The sequence below is a fragment of the Musa acuminata genome, chromosome BXJ1-5 (assembly GCF_036884655.1).
Source record: "Musa acuminata AAA Group cultivar baxijiao chromosome BXJ1-5, Cavendish_Baxijiao_AAA, whole genome shotgun sequence".
NCBI lineage: Eukaryota > Viridiplantae > Streptophyta > Magnoliopsida > Zingiberales > Musaceae > Musa > Musa acuminata.
In genome coordinates, this window is record NC_088331.1 from 28434707 (window position 1) to 28450991 (window position 16285).

The window sequence follows — 16285 nt, forward strand, 5'->3', positions numbered from 1 at the left end:
TGAACTTGAAAGCTTTCATAAAAGAGCAAGAGAAAATTAAGGAGATTTGTAGTAATATAAATTACATAAATAAAAAGCGTCAGTTTCGTAGAGTCTTCATACGATTAAAGCCAATTTCGGAAGGTGTTTACTTGAAAGCGTATGTAGGTGAAGTAAAAGCATAGTAAGGAGGAGAGGCAGTTTGCTATAAAAGTAAATTGCTTAAAGTATAAGTAAACTAAGTTTTAGAGTGGTTCGGTCAAGGTGACTTATATCAACTTTCGGATTCCTCCTCCGACGAGGTCACCGGCATCCACTAAAGGCCTTCCCTTCAATTGGTGAAGATCGAACACCTCTTTACAATGCTTTCTCCTTTTCCCAGGTTTAGGAGATAACCCTTACAAGTCTCACTCCTCTTTCTTGGATGATTACAAGGCTAAGAGATGAAGGAGGAGAACTCTTCACTTTTACAACACTTTAAGACTCAAGAACTCAAGATTATGCCAATGCTTTTCATTCCCTTTCATGTAGAAAAGGGTGGGGTTTTTATAGGCACCAATGACTTCAAAATTGAAGCTAAAAAGTGTTTCATCTTGGATTTCTGGGGTACTGCGGTACCACCGCCATTATTGCACAGTACTACCGCTTGTAGTTTGAAATTGGGCGGTACCACCACTTAATAGAGCTTAAAGATCGAGCTCTAGTAGTACCATTAATGATAATTAAACTTATCATTATACACATCATGGTTCCTATCATGATATACCATTCTCAAAATATGATGTCAAGGCATGACATCCATTTTCAAGTATGATATTTACAAATATGAAAGATAACAAAGATAGCAATTCATCATTCTTTGGCAAAATATTAATTACAAAATAGTAAGTTACGCTCTAGATATCTTATCTTAATGAAAGAAATTTATCAAGCAAACATTTCAAGTATATATGATGAAATACATTGTATACATTTGTCATCAATTTACTATATTTTGGTATTATTTCTCCTCCTTTGTCATCAACAAAAAGGAGAACAATTCAACAATGCAAGTGTGGTAAAAAAATCAAGCAAGTTTCACACTAAAAAATTCACATCATGAAATGTTATCAATGATAGATTTCTACAACTTCTCCTCCTTTGTCATCACATTTTGCATGAAGAACAGGAAAAAAGGTAAGGAGGGAATCCATTAAGAACTAAATTTGTGAAATGATTTGAATCAAGTCAAAAATGATAAATAAGTTTTCGTTAAAACATGCTTTCATTTTGACAAAGAGAAGGGATTCATGAAACGAATCGAGATATCCATATGAAATTAAATCCCTACGAAAAATTATCACATACATGCTTTCATTATCACACACGAAATTTGATCTTTCAAGGATGAATATATCCATCGGAATTCCTTCAATTATTCATGGGAGAGTAGTATCACATGAAGGAGAAATTCACGAATAAAACTTCATTGTGAGAAGAGCATTACTCAAATCCATTTCTCATTAAAAATTCATAAGAGTGAAATCCATGAGAGATGCATTTGTCATTGACTTCCATGAATTAAATATCAAGATATGTATAAACACTTCATGCATTTATAAAATGTTTCGTCATAGCCTTTCATCACTACTTGCATAAGGTAATATCATTAGTGCTTGTAGCACTCAAAAATTAAGAATCAGATATTGCATCATGTATGATTAAAACTTCTCAATATTCAATAGAGATTAAAACATCTTAAGTTTACAACATCAAAGCACAGAAATTTTCAGCATCAAAGCAAATAACATTTTATGTTTACAACATCAAAGTAAATAATTTTCAGCATCATAAGAGGAGAAGATTTAAGTGAGTAATCTAAAGAATCAAGAAAGTCTGAAAATGAAATTTGACAAATTTATGCATTCAGACAAATTAACATTCCTAATTCTCCTCTAATAAAATCAAATTATTCTTTACTTAAGGGCTTTGTAAAAATATCGGCTAATTGATGTTTCGTATCAATAAACTCTAAGATTACATTATGATTATTGACAGTATCTCATATAAAGTGATGCCTAATATCAATATGTTTAGTTCTAGAATGTTGAATGAGATATTTTGTTAAACATATTGCACTTATGTTATCACATTTTATCGGAATGTTTTTAAGATAAATCTTATAATCTTCTAAAGTATTTTTCATCAGAGGTTATCGGAATATTTTGTTAAACATTTGACAGTATATCCTTTCTCACATAATTGACTAATACTCAAGAGGTTATGTTTTAAACCATCAACTAACAGAACATCTTCAATAAAAAGGTTGGATTTGTTACCTATGGTTCCTTTGCCAATGATTTTACCCTTGTTGTTGTCTCCGAATGTGACATAGCCTTCGTCTATGCTAGTGAGCTTAGAGAATTGAGATGGATCTCCGGTCATATGCCTTGAGCATCTACTATCAAGGTACCATCTCTTGCTCATAGCTTGCGATGGTGTGGGTTTCTACAAGAAAGGATGATTTTTAGGTACCCATTTGCTTTTGGGTGCCTCAAAGATAGATCTGCATTGTTTATCATGTTGCATGGAGTTTATCATGGTTCCTTTAGGAACCCAAATCAATTTGTTTGGACTTATTTTCTTGAATGGACAACAAAGTGTCTTGTGTCAGAATTGACAACAGAAGTTACATTTGTCTTGATGTCGAATATGTAGGATGGAGCCTTTTATGAAGGTGGTTGGATTTTGGTGAGGACTTCTCACGAATCCAATTCCACTTCTTTTGGGAACGTGACCCTTGTTTGTAAGGATCATGTTCAATGACTTGCTACCAACCTCGAATTTCTTCAAGGTGTCCTTAAGTAGCAAGTTTTCTTTTTGGAGAGTTGCTATATCATGGCATTTTATGCATGGGCTTAAACTATCATGATGTTCAGCATTTAACTTATCGAAATTACAAATAAGACTATCATGCTCCTTTTTTAGCAATTTGTATTTACTACTGATATTCTTACACTCATCAAACAATTCATGGAAAGCATTTAATAATTCATCGAATGATAAATCTGCATCTATTGAATTTGTTACCTCATCTTCGATGGCCATTAAGGCGTAATGAGCAACTTGCTCGGTGTTGGACTCCTCTTCTTCGGATGCGCTTGAGTCATCCCATGTTGCTTGAAGCGCCTTTTTCTTTGACGTTCTCCTTTTGACTTGGGGACAATCACTCTTGTAGTGTCCCGGCTTTTTGCATTCATAGCAGATTACTTGGTCCTTCTTGGGCTCAAGTTTATTTTTTGCATCATTATTAAACTTGTTTCTTTTAAAGAACTTTTTAAACTTTCTTATTAGAAGTGCCAAGTCATCATCACAGTCCTCATCACTTGAGTTTTCTCTCAAGTGGCATTCAGAAGTTTTGAGTGTCATATCCTTCCTGTTGTTTGGAAGGATGTCTTCTTGCTCTTCATGAGCTTTACAAGTCATTTCGTAGCTCATTAATGACCCGATTAGTTCTTCAAGAGGGAAATTTCGCAAATCTTTTGCCTCTTGAATAGCAGTGACTTTAGGATCCCAACTCTTAGGAAGGGATCTTAGTATCTTATTAATAAGCTCAAAATCCGAAAAGCTCTTTCTGAGTCCTTTTAGACCGTTGACGACATCCGTGAAACGGGTAAACATGTCGCCAATGGTTTCACTCGGTTTCATCCGAAAAAGTTCGAAAGAATGTAACAGCAAATTGATTTTTGACTCTTTTACTCTACTTGTGCCCTCATGAGTCACTTCGAGTGTGTGCCAAATATCAAATGCAGTTTCACAAGTTGAAATACGGTTAAACTCATTTTTATCAAGTGCACAAAATAAGGCATTCATAGCCTTTGCATTAAGAGCGAAAGCCTTCTTCTCCAAATCATTCCAATCGATCATTGGAAGAGAAGACTTCAAAAATCCGTTTTCGACAAGATTCCACAGTTCAAAATCCATAGAAATAAGAAAGATCCTCATTCGGGTCTTCCAGTAGGTGTAGTCCGTCCCACTGAACATGGGTGGACGCGTAATAGAATGCCCCTCTTGGTTTCCGGCGTATGCCATTTCTCTTTGGGTTTTAGTCCGTTAGAGAGTTAACCTTGCTCTGATACCAACTGTTAGGATCGAGAGCACTAAGAGGGGGGGCGGTGAATTAGTGCAGCGGAAATCTTTCAGCGATTAAAAATGAAAGCTGTGTTCGTTCGATAAAAACTATTTTGATGCAAAAGCCGATTCTAAGATTACTTATGATTAAGTGCAGTTTACGTTTAAACACAGTTAGCGTCTAAACGCAGTTCGCGTCTAAATGCAGATTGCGTCTAAACTCAGATTGCGTCTAAGCGCAGTTTGAGCAGAAGTATAAAGACAATGTCCTACTATTGTACAGCTCAAAAAGTAATCTGCAAAAAGCAGATTTACGTCTAAACGCAGATTTACGTCTAAACGCAGATTTACGTCTTAAAAGTAGATTTACGTCTGAACTTTGAAACTCGTTTGTATACTCGCAGAAGGCAGTATGCAGTTGAAATCAAGACGTAAACGTAAACTAAAATATGATGATTGTGCGAGGAAAGCTGATTTACGTCTAAATGCAGTTTTACATCTAAATGTTGAAACTCGTTCGTAAAATTGCAGAAGACAGTTTGCAGTTATAAATAGAACCAAAATGTAAATGTAAACTGCAAAGAAACTCATTCGTAAAAGCGCATGAGATAGTTCGCAGTTATAAACAGATTCAAGACGTAAATGTAAGCTGCAATGTAAAGATCGTACGAAAACACCTTTTGACGTCTGAATGCAGATTCGGAAAGATTAGAACTTAGAAACTTGTTCGTAAAAGCGCAGAGAGCAGTAGCTATGTAGGAGGTTTGCAGTAATGATAAAGTGCTCAAAATAAATGCAAACCAGAGATTTAGAGTGGTTCGGTCAGTCTTGACCTACTCCACTTTTGGCTTCCTCCACCGGCGAGGTCACCGACGTCAACTAGGGGCCTTCCTTCAATAGGCGAAGGCCAACTACCCTTTTACAGTTTCTCTCCTTTTGACGGGCTCAGGAGACAACCCTTACAGATCCTTTCTCTCCTCTCTTTACAACTCAAGACTTGAAGAACAGAAAATAGGAGAACTTTTGGACTTTACACAAATTTGAGCTCTTAGAATCACTGAAAAGATCAAGAATTCGGTGTGGATCTGTATCTTTTCAGTGCTGAATGGGTGGGGTATTTATAGGCCCGAACCCAGTTCAAATTTGGAGCTCAAAACGATCAAATCCCAGAATTCCGGGATCAGGCGGTTGCACCTCTTGACTGGAGAGGTTGCACCGCCTGGCAGAGCTCGAAGACTGAGCCTCTAGGCGGTGCCACCTCTGTCAGAGGCGGTTGCACCTCTCTGCCAGAGCTCGAAGACCGAGCTCAAGCGGTTGCACCTCCTGACTGGAGAGGTTGCACCGCCCAGTCTCGCTCGAAGACTGAGCCCTGGGCGGTTGCACCTCTCGGCTGGGGCGGTTGCACCTCCCAGTCTCGCTGGGAGACACAGCCTGGGCGGTGCTACCTCCCTGCCTGGGCGGTTGCACCTCCCATAGCAACCTGGGTCCGAATGGGTTGAACCATTCAACCCAATCTGAGTTCTTCAGGGGCCCAATTGCCCCAGGATTAAGCTAATGGGATCACCTCCCATTTCTTAATAAAAGTGCTAACTACGATTATTTCCTAAGACATATTCTGCAGCTTGCTTTGGTCCGTCACTCGCTTCTTCTAGCGAGTTTCCGGCGAACTTCCGTCGATCATCCGATGAACCCTCGGTGATACTCCTGCGGACTTCCGGCAAACTCCTGGACTGCGATGATCCACTTGGCAAGTTCCGACGAGCTCCTTTGGCAAGCTTCTGGACTTCTCGGATTTGTTCCCGCAGAACCTCCGACGACTGTCCGAACTTCCGTCGAGCTCTCGAACTCCCAATGTGATCATTGTCATGACTCCGGCGCAACTCCTGCTGCATGTCTTACTTTCATCGTAGTTAATCCTGCACACTTATCTCAACACATAGATTAGACAACAAATGACAATTGACTTCATCATCAAAATCCGAGATTCAACACACTTAACTGCTTTAAGATGAGATATCTTAGGATTAGATTGAAACCTAGCATAAAGTCCTACACTAAACATGATATTGTTAGGATCGAAGCGGCACTAAGGGGGGGTGGGAGGGGGGGGTGAATTAGTGCAGCGTATTAAAACTCGTAAGTTTGAAAATGATTTTGTAAATACGTAGAGATTTCAATTTGACAATGAATGACTTGGTGAAAGTAGCTCAAGTAAAGTGAGAAGATAAAAAATAAAAGCTTGCTTCTATGTATATAATGGTTTAAGAAAGGTAAACACTCGCACATTCAAGGAACACACCAATTTAAAGTGGTTCGGTCAAAATGACCTACATCCACTTGCGAACCCTTGTTCGATGAAAATGAGTAAGTTTGAAAATGATTTTGTAAATATGTAGAGATTTCAATTTGACAATGAATGACTTGGTGAAAGTAGCTCAAGTAAAGTGAGAAGATAAAAAATAAAAGCTTGCTTCTATGTATATAATGGTTTAAGAAAGGTAAACACTCACACATTCAAGGAACACACCAATTTAAAGTGGTTCGGTCAAAATGACCTACATCCACTTGCGAACCCTTGTTCGATGAGGCTCCCAATTTTCACTTGCAAATCACTTTGAAGAGAAAGGACAAATACCCCTCTTACAACCTTTTACAAGTGGTTCACACTCTTACATATTTTCAATGAGAAAGAGGGAGGTGAACACTTAAGCTATTGAAATTAAGACTTGCTAAAGACTTTGCTAAGGCTTTATCTCAATCTCTAACTTCTCAAAGGTTGTCTTCTTTGCTGAGAATTAAGGGGTATTTATAGATCCCAAGAGGATTCAAATTTGGGCTCCAAATTTTGAATTCTCTTGGGTTCCCGTTGCTGGCGGTGCCACCGCCTATCAGTGGCGATGCCACCGCCTGTTAGTGTCTGACACTGACAGTATACTGGCGGTGCCACCGCCTGACCTCTCGGGTGCTAGGTAGTGTTACCGCCCAGTCCAGTAGCACCACCGCCCGATCCTCGGGTTCTGGGCAGTGCCATCGCCCTGTCCGGTGGTTCCACCGCCCAACCTTTACCGGTCATTGGTTGGGCTTCAAATCTGGCCCAAACCAAGTCATATTCAGGCCTAGTTGGCCCCTAACTAGGATATAGGATTATCCCTTAATCCTAATCCTAATTACATGAAACTATGCAACTGAAAACATAGTCCTAAGCAAGCTTTCAACCGACAAACGTTGAGTCTCCTTCCGGCGAGCTTTCTAGCGATCTTTTGGCGGACTTCCGATACACCCTCGGATTTCTTCCGGTGGACTCCCATCATGCTCCCAATCTTGTGGTGAGTTCAGCGAGTAGCCGAGTCTTATCGGTGATCTCCATGAACCTCCGACGATCTCTTTGGCGGACTTTCGAAAACTCTGATAAGTCCCTGATTTCTTCTCGGTTGGTTCTGGCAACATCTCCGATGAATCTTCGGACTCTCGAACACCCATCGAACTTGACTTCAGTAGACTTGCTTTATGTCTTTAAGCTATCATAGTTAATCTTGCACATGTAAAACAAAAGTTTGATCTAGACAATTACTCATAAGCAATTAATCAAGTTGTCCGACATGTCATTGGTCCCTTGACGCTTCATCTGTTTCTTCGGTGCATCGTCCTCTCTTGCGGCCTATTGCCCAATCGGTCAGTTGACTCCGCAACTCCGATATCCTTGGCGCAATACCCGCTCTTCTTGGCCTGATGCCCGAATCCATGGCCCAAAGCCTTCTATCGATACGTCGACCGATCCACTAGCCTGACGACCAATCTTCTGACATATTCCTCCGACCCACCATGATTTTCCTGCTTTAATTGTCTCATCCTGATCGAAGCATCCTACGTCACTCAAAACGCAGATTAAATCATAAACACCTATCAAGTGGTTTCATCATCAAAATACGAGATTCAATAGATATCCAGTCTAGTTGTGGTGAGCTAAAGTAAACTTCCTATCGTACCCCTATATGCTTTTTGATCAAAGCTTTCTCCACTTTCATCAATGTCTAACTAAGTAAAGGTGCTCATAGGAGTATTGATAGCCCTTGAGCTATCCATATTAAACCTTTTTAGCAAACCTAAAGCATATTATATTTAACTAAGAAAAATATCATTGCTAAGTTGTTTAATTTGTAAGCCTAAAAAGAAGGTTAGATCGCCATTAGGCTCATTTCAAACTCTAGACTCATACTTTTGGCAAATGACTCGTATAAAGATTCGTGGAACCAAAAATAATATTATCAACATAAATTTGAACAATAAGAAAATTATTTTTAAAATTTTTGATAACCAATGTAGTATCAACCTTGCCTTTAGAGAAATTATTTTTTATGAGAAATGAGCTAAATCTCTCAAACCAAGCCCTTGGGGCTTGTTTCAATCCATAGAGAGCTTTGGTCAATTTAAACACATGATTAGGGAGATTATCATTCTCAAATCTAGGAGGTTATTCAACATAAACTTATTTGAAAATAAATCCAATAAGAAAAGCAATTTTAACATCCATTTGAAATAACTTAAAATTATTACTACTAGCATAGGTAAGGAGCATCCTTATGGCTTATAATTATACCACATGAGCGAAGGTCTCTTCATAATCGATCCCTTCTTCTTGGTTAAAACCTTTGGTCACTAATATAGCCTTGTTTCTAACCACGATACCTAGTTCATCTTGCTTGTTTCTAAAGACCCATTTAGTATCAATAACTAAATGGTTATTTGGCCTCGGAACAAGCTTCCACACCTCATTTATCTCAAATTGATTTAACTCATCTTGTATTGTAATGACCTATAAATCATTTTTCAAGGCCTCGTCAATGCATTTTGGTTCAATTTAGGAGAGAAAAATGACGTTGGCACAAAAATTCTTAAGAGAAGAATGAGTTTGAACCCCATTCGATGCGTCTCCTATAATTAGCTCCTTAGGATGAGTATCTACATACTTTCTTTCCTTCAGTAAAGAAGGTTCGGAAGAAGATGCATCCAAGTTGCTAGTTGGAGAAGGGGATTCATTTAAATTCAAAGCATCAAAATTAAGATCATCATCAAAATAATTTTTCTTAACTTCGGAAACTTCATTAGAAACCACATGAATTGATTCTTCTATAACCAAAGTTCTTTTGTGAAAGATACGAAAAGCTTTAGAAATAGAACAATAACCAAGAAAAATTCCTTCATCGGATTTTGCATCAAACTTTCCTAAGGTATCTTTTTCATTTAATATAAAGTATTTACATAAAAAAATTTTAAAATATGAAACATTGGATTTTTTGTTGTTCCACAACTCATAAGGAGTTTTGGAAAGAAATGGTCTTACTAGAACCCTATTCATGACATAGCTGTTGAATCTCGGATTTTGATGATGAAGTCAATTGTCATTTGTTATCTAATCTATGTGTTGAGATAAGTGTGCAGGATTAACTACGATGAGAGTAAGACAAGCAGCAGGAGTTGCGCCGGAGTCAAGATCATGATCACGTTGGGAGTTCGAGAGTTCGACGGAAGTTCGGACGGTCGTCGGAGGTTCAGAGAGAACAGATCCGAGAAGTCCAGAAGCTTGCCAAGCGAAGCTCGTCGGAACTCGCCAAGTGGATCGTCGCAAAGTCCAGGAGTATGCCGGATGTCCACAGAAGGATCACCGAGGGTTATCGGTTGATCGACGGAAGTTGGCAGGAAACTCGCCGGAAGAAGCGATTGACGCATCGGAGCAAAGCTGCAGAAGTTGTCTTAGAGTTAATCGTAGTTAGCATGATGATTAAGCATGAAAATGGGAGGTGATCCCATTAGCTTAATCTTGGGGCAATTGGGCCCCTGAAAAGATTCAAAGTGGGCCGAATGGAGTGAACCATTCGGACCCTGATTGCACCAGGAGGTGCAACCGCCCCAGCCAGGAGGTGCAACCGCCTGGGCTGTGGGGTTGAGAGGTGCAACCGCCCCAGCCAGGAGGTGCAACCGCCTGGGCTGTGGGGTTGAGAGGTGCAACCGCCCCAGCCAGGAGGTGCAACCGCCTGGGCTGCGAGGCTGGGAGGTGCAACCGCCCCAGCCAAGAGGTTGCACCGCCAGAGCTCAAGTTCCGAGCTCTGCCAGGCGATGCAACCACCAAGCTCAGTCTTCGAGCTCTGGCAGAGAGGTGCATCAGCCTGAGCTCAGTCTCGAGCTCTGCCAGGTGATGCATTCACCAAGCTCAGTCTTCGAGCTCTGGCAGAGAGGTGGATCAGCCTGAGCTCAGCTTGGAGCTCTGCCAGGTGATGCAACCACCGAGCTCAGATTTCGAGCTTTGCCAGGTGATGCAACCACCAAGCTCAGTCTTCGAGCTCTGCCAGGCGATGCAACCATCGAGCTCAGTCTTCGAGCTCTGGCAGAGAGAAGCAATCGGCAGAGCTCAGTCGTCGAGCTCTACCAGGCGGTGCCACCTCTCCAGTCGAGAGGTGCAACCGCCTGATCCCAGAATTCTGGGATTTGATCGATTTGATCGTTTTGAGCTCGAATTTTGAATTGGGTTGGGGCCTATAAATACCCCACCCATTCAGCACTGAAAAGATACAGACCCATACCGAAATCGTGATCTTTTCTGTGATTCTAAAGAGCTCAAAAGTGTTGTAAAGCCTTTAAGTCTCCTCCTTCTGTTCTTCAAGTTTTCAATTGTAAAGTGTGGAGAGAAAGGTCTGTAAAGGTTGTCTCCTAAGCCTGCCAAAAGGAGAGAAATTGTAAGAGGGAAGTTTGGCCTTCGCCCATTGAAGGAAGGCACCTAGTTGACATCGGCAACCTCATCGGTGGAGGAAGCCAAAAGTGGAGTAGGTCAAGGCTGACCGAACCACTCTAAATCTCTGGTTTGCGTTTATTTTCGAGCACTTTATCATTACTGCAAACCTCCCTCATCACTACTGCTCTCTGCGCTTTCACGAACAAGTTTCAAGTGCTGTTCTTCCAAATCTGCATTCAGACGTAAACTCGTATTTTCATACATTATAGTTTACGTTTACGTTTGATTCTGCAGAACTGTTTTCCGTGCTTTTACGAACAAGCTTCCTTGCAGTTTACGCTTACATTTTAATCCTATTAATAACTGCAATCTGTCCTCTACGATTTTACGAACGAGTTTCAACATTTAGACGTAAAACTGCATTCAGACGTAAATCGGCTTTCTTCGCTCAATCATCAGATTTCAGTTCACGTTTACGTCTTGGTTTCAACTGCATACTGCCTTCTGCGAGTATACAAACGAGTTTCAAAGTTTAGACGTAAATCTGCGTCTAACTGCGTTTAGACGTAAATCTGCGTTTAGACGTAAAACTGCGTTTAGACGTAAAACTGCGTTTAGATGTAAAACTGCATTTAGACGTAAAACTGCGTTTAGACGTAAATCTGCGTTTAGACGTAAAACTACGTTTAGACGTAAAACTGCGTTTAGACGTAAATCTGCGTTTAGACGTAAATCTGCATTTAGACGTAAATCTGAATTTAGACGCAAAACTGCGCTTAGACGCAAAACTGCGCTTAGACGCAATCTGCGCTTAGACGCAAACTGCACTTAGATACAAACTGAGAATTTGCTTTTGCATCATAATAGTTTTTGAACAAACGCAGCTTTTGGTTTTTAATCGTTGTAAGATTTCCGCTGCACTAATTCACCCCCCCCCTCTTAGTGCTCTCGATCCTAACAATTGGTATCAGAGCAAGGTTAACTCTCTAAAGGATTAAAACCCAAGAGAGATGGCATACGCCGGAAACCAAGAGGGGCATTCGATTACACGTCCACCCATGTTCAGTGGAACGGACTACACTTACTGGAAGACCCGAATGAGGATCTTTCTTATTTCTATGGATTTTGAACTGTGGAACCTTGTTGAAAATGGATTTTCAAAATCTTCTCTTCCAATGATCGATTGGAACGATTTGGAGAAGAAGGCTTTCCCTCTTAATGCAAAGGCTATGAATGCCTTATTTTGCGCTCTTGATAAAAACGAGTTTAATCGTGTTTCAACTTGCGAAACTGCTTTTGATATTTGGCACACACTTGAAGTGACCCACGAGGGCACAAGTAGAGTGAAAGAGTCAAAAATCAATCTGTTGCTGCATTCTTTTGAACTTTTCCGAATGAAACCGAGTGAAACCATTGGCGACATGTTTACCCGTTTCACGAATGTCGTCAACGGTCTAAAAGGACTCGGAAAGAGCTTTTCGGACTTTGAGCTTGTTAATAAGATACTAAGATCCCTTCCTAAGAGTTGGGATCCTAAAGTCACCGCCATTCAAGAGGCAAAAGATCTGCAAAATTTCCCTCTTGAAGAACTAATTGGGTCATTAATGACCTACGAAATGACCTGCAAAGCTCATGAAGAGCAAGAAGACATCCTTCCAAAGAACAGGAAGGATATGGCACTTAAAACTTCTGAATGCCACTTGAGAGAAAACTCAAGTGATGAGGATTGTGACGATGACTTGGCACTTTTGACAAGAAAGTTTAAGAAATTCTTCAAAAGAAACAAGTTTAAAAACGATGTGAAAAATAAACTTGAATCAAAGAAGGACCAAGTGATCTGCTACGAGTGTAAAAAGCCGGGACACTACAAAAGTGATTGTCCCCAAGTCAAGAAAAGAACAACAAAGAAGAAGGCGCTCCAAGCAACATGGGATGATTCGAGCGCATCTGAGGAAGTGGAGTCCAACACCGAGCAAGTTGCTCATTACGCCTTTATGGCCATCGAAGAGGAGGTAACGGATTTATTAGATGCTGATTTATCTTTCGATGAATTACTAAATGCCTTCCATGATTTATTTGATGAATGCAAAGTTATAAATAGAAAATACAAGTTGCTAAAAAAGGTACATGATAATCTTACTTGTGAGTTTGATAAATTAAAAGTCGAACATCATGATAGTTTAAAGTCATGTATCAAATGTCATGATTTAGAAACTATACAAAAAGAGAACTTGCTACTTAAGGACACCTTGAAGAAATTCGAGGTTGGTAGCAAGTCATTAAACATGATCCTTACAAACAAGGGTCATGCTCCCAAAAGAAGTGGGATTGGATTTGTGAGGAGTCCTCACCGAAATCCAACTACCTTTGTAAAAGGCCCCATCTTACACGTTCAACACCAAACCAAGTGCAACTTTTGTTGCAAATCTGGACACAAGACACATTGTTGTCCATTCAAGAAAATAAGTCCAAACAAATTAATTTGGGTTCCTAAAGGAACCATGATAAACTCTATGCAACATGATAGAAAATGTAGATCTATTTATGAGGCACCCAAAAGCAAATGGGTACCTAAACGTCATCCTTTCTTGTAGAAAACTAAACAATCGCAAGCTAGGAGCAAGAAATGGTACCTTGATAGTGGATGCTCAAGGCATATGACCGGAGATCCATCTCAATTCTCTAAGCTCTCTAGCATAGACGAAGGATATGTCACCTTCGGAGACAACAACAAGGGTAAAATCATTGGCAAAGGAACCATAGGTAACAAATCCAACCTCTCTATTGAAGATGTTTTACTAGTTGATGGTTTAAAACATAACCTCTTGAGCATTAGTCAATTATGTGATAAAGGATATATTATAAGATTTGAATCTAATGCCTGCATCATTGAAAAACCACACAAAAATGTATCTATGATTGCATTAAAACAAAACAACGTATACACTATTGACATCAATGACTTATGTGATGAAATGTGCTTTGCCGTTATGAATGAGGATGCTTGGCTATGGCATAGAAGATTAGGTCATGCTAGCATGAAACTAATCAATCAAGTATCATCTAGAGAACTTGTAAGAGGAATTCCTCATATCAAGTTCATCAAAGATAATGTATGTGATGCTTGCCAATTAGGTAAGCAAATTAGGGGTAGCTTCAAAGCTAAGAATCAAATAAGCACCTCTAGGCCCTTACAATTGATCCATATGGACTTGTTCGGACCAATCTCTACATCGAGTCTAGGAGGTAGCAAATACGCCTTTGTCATTATTGATGACTACAGCAGATATACATGGACCTACTTCTTAAAACAAAAAAATGAATGCTTTAGACATTTTACCAAGTTTTGTAAACTTGTTCAAAATGAGAAGGAATCTATGATTTCGTCAATTAGAAGTGATCACGGTGGAGAATTTCAAAACCATGACTTCCAAGAATTCTGTGAACTCAACGGATACAACCATAACTTCTCTACTCCAAGAAATCCTCAACAAAATGGGGTAGTAGAAAGAAAAAATCGAAATTTGCAAGAAATGGCAAGAACCATGTTGAATGAACATAGCCTACCCAAATATTTTTGGGCCGAAGCTGTAAACACTACATGTTATATTTTAAATAGAGTCCTAGTAAGACCCTTACTCACCAAAACTCCTTATGAGTTATGGAATAACAAAAAACCCAATGTCTCATATTTTAAAGTCTTTGGGTGTAAGTGTTTTATCTTGAATGAAAAGGATAACGTAGGAAAATTCGATGCTAAATCTGATGAAGGAATCTTTCTTGGTTATTCTTCGGTTTCTAAAGCTTTTCGCATCTTCAATAAAAGAACCTTAATTATTGAAGAATCCATCCATGTTGTTTTCAATGAGATTTCAGAAATTAAGAAAAATGATCTTGATGATGATGTTAATTTTGATTCCTTGAATTTAAACGAAACCCCGTCTCCAACTAGCAACTTGGTTGCATCCACTTCCAAAACATCCTTACCCAAGGATTGGAAGTATATAGATGCTAATCCTAAGGAGCTAATCCTAGGAGACACATCAAAGGGGGTTCAAACACGATCTTCTTTTAAAAACTTTTGTGCCAACGCCGCTTTTCTCTCCCAAATTGAACCCAAATGTGTTGATGAAGCCATGAAAGATGATTCATGGATTATCGCAATGCAAGATGAATTTGTTGAATCTCGGATTTTGATGATGAAGTCAATTGTCATTTGTTATCTAATCTATGTGTTGAGATAAGTGTGCAGGATTAACTACGATGAGATTAAGACAAGCAGCAGGAGTTGCGCCGGAGTCAAGATCATGATCACGTTGGGAGTTCGAGAGTTCGACGGAAGTTCGGACGGTCGTCGGAGGTTCAGAGAGAACAGATCCGAGAAGTCCAGAAGCTTGCCAAGCGAAGCTCGTCGGAACTCGCCAAGTGGATCGTCGCAAAGTCCAGGAGTATGCCGGATGTCCGCAGAAGGATCACCGAGGGTTATTGGTTGATCGACGGAAGTTGGCCGGAAACTCGCCGGAAGAAGCGATTGACGCATCGGAGCAAGCTGCAGAAGTTGTCTTAGAGATAATCGTAGTTAGCACGATGATTAAGCATGAAAATGGGAGGTGATCCCATTAGCTTAATCTTGGGGCAATTGGGCCCCTGAAAAGATTCAAAGTGGGTCGAATGGAGTGAACCATTCGGACCCTGATTGCACCAAGAGGTGCAACCGCCCCAGCCAGGAGGTGCAACCGCCTGGGCTGTGGGGTTGAGAGGTGCAACCGCCCCAGCCAGGAGGTGCAACCGCCTGGGCTGTGGGGTTGGGAGGTGCAACCGCCCCAGCCAGGAGGTGCAACCGCCAGGGTTGCAAGGCTGGGAGGTGCAACCGCTCCAGCCAAGAGGTTGCACCGCCAGAGCTCAAGTTCCGAGCTCTGCCAGGCGATGCAACCACCAAGCTCAGTCTTCGAGCTTTGGCAAAGTGGTGCATCAGCCTGAGCTCAGTCTCGAGCTTTGCCAGGTGATGCATTCACCAAGCTCAGTCTTCGAGCTCTGGCAGAATGGTGCATCAGCTTGAGCTCAGTTTGGAGCTCTGCCAAGTGATGCAACCACCAAGCTCAGATTTCGAGCTCTGCCAGGTGATGCAACCACCAAGCTCAGTCTTCGAGCTCTGCCAGGTGATGCAACCATTGAGCTCAGTCTTCGAGCTCTGGCAGAGAAGAAGCAATCGGCAGAGCTCAGTCTTCGAGCTCTGCCAGGCGGTGCCACCTCTCCAGTCGAGAGGTGCAACCGCCTGATCCCAGAATTCTGGGATTTGATCGATTTGATCGTTTTGAGCTCGAATTTTGAATTGGGTTGGGGCCTATAAATACCCCACCCATTCAGCACTGAAAAGATACAGACCTATACCGAAAGTGTGATCTTTTCTGTGATTCTAAAGAGCTCAAAAGTGTTGTAAAGCCCTTGAGTCTCCTCCTTCTGTTCTTC